This window comes from Odocoileus virginianus, chromosome 3 (assembly GCF_023699985.2).
Source record: "Odocoileus virginianus isolate 20LAN1187 ecotype Illinois chromosome 3, Ovbor_1.2, whole genome shotgun sequence".
NCBI classification, from domain to species: domain Eukaryota; kingdom Metazoa; phylum Chordata; class Mammalia; order Artiodactyla; family Cervidae; genus Odocoileus; species Odocoileus virginianus.
Window position 1 is genome coordinate 26,132,466 of NC_069676.1, and position 6,747 is coordinate 26,139,212.

A 6,747-nucleotide genomic window follows, 5' to 3' on the forward strand; every position below is an offset into this window, starting at 1 on the left:
GAACTTGACCACTATTATTTGTGTGGACCCTATATTTAAGCCTTACAAATAGCTTCCGGGATTCAGTCATTCCTTATCATGAATTTCATGACAAGCTATTTATTTGTTTTCATGTGACCATGCACACTTTTTTTTTTTTTTCCCCTGCATAAGGAAGACTAAAGAAGCAAATACTGGTACTTCATTTTGGGAAGGATTGAGTGAGTTTTACATTTGACAGAAATCTAATTGTACCACCCCAAACCAGAGCAGCTTGTTTTTGTCCAATGTGAACAACATGCTGCTTCTAGAAAACTTGTCACACTTTCCTTGCTAAAAAGGAAAGGATAAAGAAAAGCTCACTGATAGAATAAGTGCTCTTGAGTTTGTTTTTTAACTTAGATTTTAACAATCTTTTTTACATATTTGTCCATGTGAAATTTAATTGTTCTTCTGATTGGTAAAACACAACACAAAACAAAAATCCCACCACAAAGTGAAGGGCAAATGACAAAACAGAAGAGTATTTATTACATGTATAATGATTTTTTTAATGTATATTGAGGTATAATTAATTTAAAATGTTATGCTAGTTTCAAGTGTACAGCCAAGTGATTCAGGTCTTTTTCAGATTCTTTTCCATTTTATGTTATTACAAGTTATTGGGTATAGTGTCCTGTGCTTTACGTAGATCCTTGTTTACCTATCTTATATGTAGTAGTCCAACTCTTAGAGACAGAATGAACTGTAGCCCGCGAGGCTCCCTGTCAGTGGGCATTCTCCAGGCAAGAAGACTGGAGTGGGGATCTCCACTGCATGCCCTCATCCAGGGGACCTCCCCAACCCATGATCAAACCCAGGTCTTCTGCATTGCAGGTGGATTCTTTACCATCTGAGCCACCAGGGAAACCCATATGTAGTTGTGGGTATCTGTTAATCCAAACTCCTAATTTACCTCTCCACGCCCACCCTCCCTATCCTCTTTGGTAACCATAAAATTGTTTTCTATCATTGTGAATCTATTTCTGTTTTGCAATTTAGTTCATTTGTATCTTTTAAAAAATATATTTATTTGTTTATTTGGCTGCACTGGGTCTTAGTTACAAAACGTGTGATCTTTGATCATTGCAGCATGCAGGATCCTTCAGTTGTGGCACATGAACTCTTAGTTGTGGTATATGAGATCTAAATCCCTGACCAGGGATCGACCTGGGCTCCCTGCATTGGGAGCATGGAGCCACTGAACCACCAGGGAAGTCTTTGTATCATTTTTTTTAGATTATACAAATAAGTAATATCACATGATATTTGCGTTTCTGTCTCTGATTTATTTTACTTAATATGATAATCTCTAGGTTCATTCACGTTGTTATACATGGCATTATTTCATTCTTTTGATGGCTGAGTAATATTCCATAGTGTGTGTGTGTGCATATCTCACACCTTCTTTATCATTTCACCTGTTGATGGACATTTATTTAATTATCTATTATTAATGTATGGTTATATTTAAGTTCCAATGCTATGCCAGCAAATTTTATGCTACAATCAATATGGAGATTCACTTTGGGGTATGTATATGAATTATATATATTAATTTCTTACATGAGAAATTGTAAATTTGGCAAACAGCTTCTCTTTATTTGTAAATAGTCAGTTTTAGTACATTGCCTACAAGATTTCAGAATATCATTAAAAAAATTTAGATTTTTTTTTTTTTTTAGATATACTTTTGAATACTAGTTGCTGGTAAATAATAGAACTGTATTCATCATTAGTCAATTCTTAACTAAAAGTAGCTTGGTACACTTAACTGTACTGAAGAGATTGACACAACATTGTAAATCAACTATATTTTTTAAAAAAGCAGATTGGCAAATTATGCTCTTAGAGAAAAAATTCTGTAAATCAAATATAATTTTTTCATAATGATTATTTAATGTTATATTTTCACCAAGACTTTGATGAAAAATTTCTCAGAAAAACAGGAGGGACCATAAATTCCATATTTAATTACTGACAGACAGTTAATTTATATCCTGCAAAGTATAATCAGGTTCTTAGAACAGCCAGTCCTATATATTTTATTAACAAGCTCTTAGAACAGGAATTGCATCTGAGTCCAACAGTCAAAGATCCAGGCAAGTGAAGAGGAAAGAGGAGGAAGGATTGATTTTATATACCAGGGCACAAGAAGGGAGGCTGCTGAGAAATATAATTTGTGACCTGCCTGCTTTTAGGTCAACAAGTAATAACATAGGGTATTTTGGCAAAGAACTTTGGGTGTGAATTACCATAAATCAAAATCTATTGCTACTCTTTATATTAGGCTTTCACAATGTAGAGAAGATGAAGTGAAAGCAGTATTGAACAATGTGTGCCAAGGTACTTGCTCTTCTTTTAGATACTAGTATATTTATAAAGGTTTCTTGATGAAATTTTTGGAGCCAGTAATATGAAAGAGAAAGCATTGAATCAGTATGTAAGTTGAAATTATTACTCACACATGTATGTTTATGTGGTAGAGGAAGAAAATTTTTTCTTCCTAGACCTGAAAACTAAACTGACAGAAACAGATTAACAGGAGAAAAAAAATACAGATTTATTTAGTGTAAGTTTTACATGGCACAATAGCCTTCATAAGAAATAAAGACCAAAGAAACATTTAAGCATAAATGTTTTTCACTAGGTTTGATGAAGAGTGAAAAATTGTGGGAAAATGTAATGTGAAAAAGGGACTGAGCTAAGTGTAGTAAACTGGGGAAACCCAGCAAGACCAGTTCATTCGGATTCCTCCTGGCGTCCTACCATCTTCAGAGGGAAGGATGCCATTGTCTACCAAAGGAGGGCACCTGTCACATGGTTGTTTTATGATCTACTTCAGGAAAGGAGGAGGTCAGAGAATTCTTCCTGCATCTACTATTTCTCAAAATTCTTTAGCTTTAAGTGTTCGATATTCTGAGGCTTCTCCAATGACTCAGTGTGGATAAAGAATCCTCCTGCAACGCAGGAGATATAGGAGACATAGGTTCAATCCCTGGTTAGGAAGATCCCCTACAAGGGAAATGGCAACCCACTCCAGTATTCTTGCCTGAAAAATCACTTGGACAGAGGAGCCTGGTGGGCCACAGTCCGAAGTATCGCAAAGAGTTGGACACGACTGAGCCGCTGAGCACATGCATGAGCTTTATATATGCCGAAATAGCATATTTTGCAGTAATGTCTTCTGAACCCCAACAGTGTGTATGTGTACGTATATATTTACATATATCACCTAAAAACACACTTGTTGTGTGTGTGCTTAGCCACTCAGTTGTGTCCAACTCTTTGTGACCCCATGGACTGGAGCCCGCCAGGCTCCTCTGTCCATGCGGATTCTCCAGGCAAGAATACTGGAGTGGGTTGCCATGCCCTCCTCCAGGGGATCTCCCCAACCCAGAGATTGAACCCAGGTCTCCTGAATTACAAGTGGATTCTTTACTGTCTGAGCCGCCAGGGAAGCCCAAGAATACTGGAGTGGGTAGCCTATCCCTTCTCCAAGGCACCTTCCCAACCTCGGAATTGAACCAGCGTCCCCTGCATTGAAGGTGGATTCTTTCCCAGCTGAGCTATCAGGGAAGCCCATATAGTCTTGTAAATACATATAGGCCCACCTGAAGCTTCTAATTTGTCTCTGAAAAGTAAAAAAGAACTATGGATAGCATCAAAGTAGATGGTAAACCCTTATCTTTTTGCAAAATTATCTAATTTTTATATCTATGAAGCTTTGGTTTGGCTGTGTAATTCTGAGCAGTTGGATCATGCATAATTTCTTTGTCTTTAAACATAATATTAGCACTTCTAGATTAACTTTTGTTTCCTGAGAATTTTTATGTGAACTCTTTCTAAGCACACAGCCATTACCCATCTACTTTTAGAGTTTTCAAAAATTGAAAGAGAAATGAATGCAGCCTTATCCTTTAGTTTCTCTTATAGGGAAACATTTCTGCTACCCAAAGTAGAAATTTCATGAGAGAAAAAAGCTTACTTTAGATTTTCATCTCTAACGTAAAACCTGTGGTATGCCCCAAGTTGAACCACAAAGTTGAGTAAGAGTTCCATCAATTGCAGGTGGACTCTTCCCTTGTTCATCCTCACTGGGGGGGGGGGAGGGACAGCACACGTATCAAAATTAAGGGTGATGGCCATTGCCTTCTTCTGACAAGAGCAGCCACAGGTTGTTCTTTGTTCACAACTCACTGTGTCCCTTACCCTCCTGGTCATAATTCCAGGAAATGTGATCTGAACCTAAACCAAGGCAACTACATTCCCATGTTCACCAGGCTCCGTGTCAGACCAGCTCATGAGCTCAAGCTAGTAGATAAGCATGAAGAAGCAGGGATGGGAAATCTAAATGCTGGTCCCTCTTTTTCACACTTTAAATATACTATGTCCACTCTTCACAAGACCCCACATGGCAAATAATTTTAGCACCATTTTACAGACTGAAAAACTGACAAGTAGAAAGAACAGATTTAAGAAGGTTACCTTTCCACCATCACATACCTAGGAAGTGGTTGAGCTTTGATTCACACCAACATTTGTCTGACTCCAGTTTGTTATTTCAGCCATGTTGTTAAAGATTGTTAGTTGTAAGTGGGTCATTATCTTTAAGTGGATAAGTTTAGCAGGTCTCTCTGGTCAGTTGCTAAAATAGGAAGTTGTTGAGTTTCTCAAGAATCAAGGAAGAATTGTGTCTTATTTATCTCTGTATTATTTGTGGAGACTAGCTCAGTATTCGCATAGGAGATGTTCAAGTAACAATAATTGAATGGATCATGCGTACTTCAGATTTTTTTTTTCAGGTTGTTGGAAATAACATTAAAACAGTACATTTGTGTAAATTTAAGATGCACATTTATATTTTTTGATTATGCTAGAGATTCTGTGATGATGTAACACAGAAGCCATTAGCTGTTACATTCATTCACTGTTCCCTAATTTATTACTTTATTAAGAGATAAACAGATCCATGTGTCAATCAGACTCTTAAAATGACTGTCACCTTGGTGCACCTCTGAATCTTAATTTAGAAGTAAAATTTTAAGATTTTAATCTAGGAAGAAAAAGATCTCATCATATATTGGATCATTTAAAACCCAAATATCAGCATAAGGAATCTGTAAATGAGAAGGTAAAGTCAATGGATATGCTAATGGATGTCTCACATGCTTGCTAAAATAAAACAAAATTCTAATAATAAAAAAATTACATGCAATACCCTACTATTTACAGAGCATTGTCTTAAGTTTCTCAAGGTGAGGTATTTGTTCTTCATAGCAGAAATCAAAGATAAACATGAATAATGTCAAATTGGATAAAAATTTTTTTTTAAGATTTATTTATTTTATTTTTGGCTGCACTGGGTCTTCGTTGCTGTGTGTGGGCTTTAGTTGCAGCAAGCAGGGACTCCTCTTCAGCGCAGGGTACAGGCTTCGCATTGCGGTGGTTTTTATTACGGAGCTTGGGCTCTGGAGCTCTGACTCGGACTCCGTAGTTGTGGCACACAGGCTTGGTTGCTCCACAGCATGTGGGATCTCCCTGAGCCAGGGGTCAATCCCCTGCATTGGCAGGTGGATTCTTAACCACTGGACCATCAGGGAAGTCTAAAATATTTTTATATTAAAGAAATAGGTCTATGGTAAACAAAAAAAAAGGCAAAATATATAATCACTTTTAAGACATAAAGAGACCTCAATAAAGTTTTTCTCTACTATGAACTTATGAGCTTTCTCAGTTTTTTCCCTACCTACCATCAAAGGTAGTGATGACAATATTTGAAAATAATCTGTATATTATCACCTCATCTTCAGGAGAGCCCTGTGATATATTTGTAATCATGCCCAATTTATTGATAAAGAAGCACTGAGAACTTAACTTGCTCAGTTGGGAAAAGAAAGGGTTTTAAAGAACATTCCTTTTCCAGGACTCCCAGCTACCTCTTATAAACTTACCTATTAACACTATTAATCACATTAACAACATTAACATTATTAACATGCTATGCCAGATTTACTAAAGCTCTGGGGAAAATGCATGTGAATATGGATTGCTGTTTATCAATTACATGAAATAGGTATACATTTATATTCATTCTCAACATTATATTAACCAACTGGTACTAATCAACATTCTTCCTTCTCTATAAAATGACACACTTTCTATAAATTATGATGAAAACCTACAACAGCAGTTCTCAAAGAGTGATCCATTGACCAACAACATAAACGTCAGCTGGAACCTTGTTAGAAATATCATTTATCATACCTCACCACAGATCTACTGAATCCAAAATTCACAGATGGGGCTGGGCAATCTGTTTTGACAAGCCCTCCGAATGATTCAGATGCCAACGTTTAGGAACCACTCATCTGAAATGATTCTACTTACACTGTTTCTCAATTGACTATATACTTCCAGTTCACATGAAAGAAAAAAACTGCAACCTGTAGACTAAATACTAGGAGTATGTGCAAGGAAAAAAGTACAGATTTTCCCAATCAGTGGAAACATCCTTAGCCTTTTGCAAAAAGATTGCTAGATAGATGTCTAAAGCACATATGATTTATTTTTCAGGTATTCCTAATAACTTGGCAATTTTTTGAAGTATAATTGATTTAAAATATTATATCATTTTCAGGTTTATAGCAAAATGATATAGAGATATATATCTTCAGGTTATTTTCCATTATAGGCTATTACAAGATACTGAATATAGTTTCCTGTGCT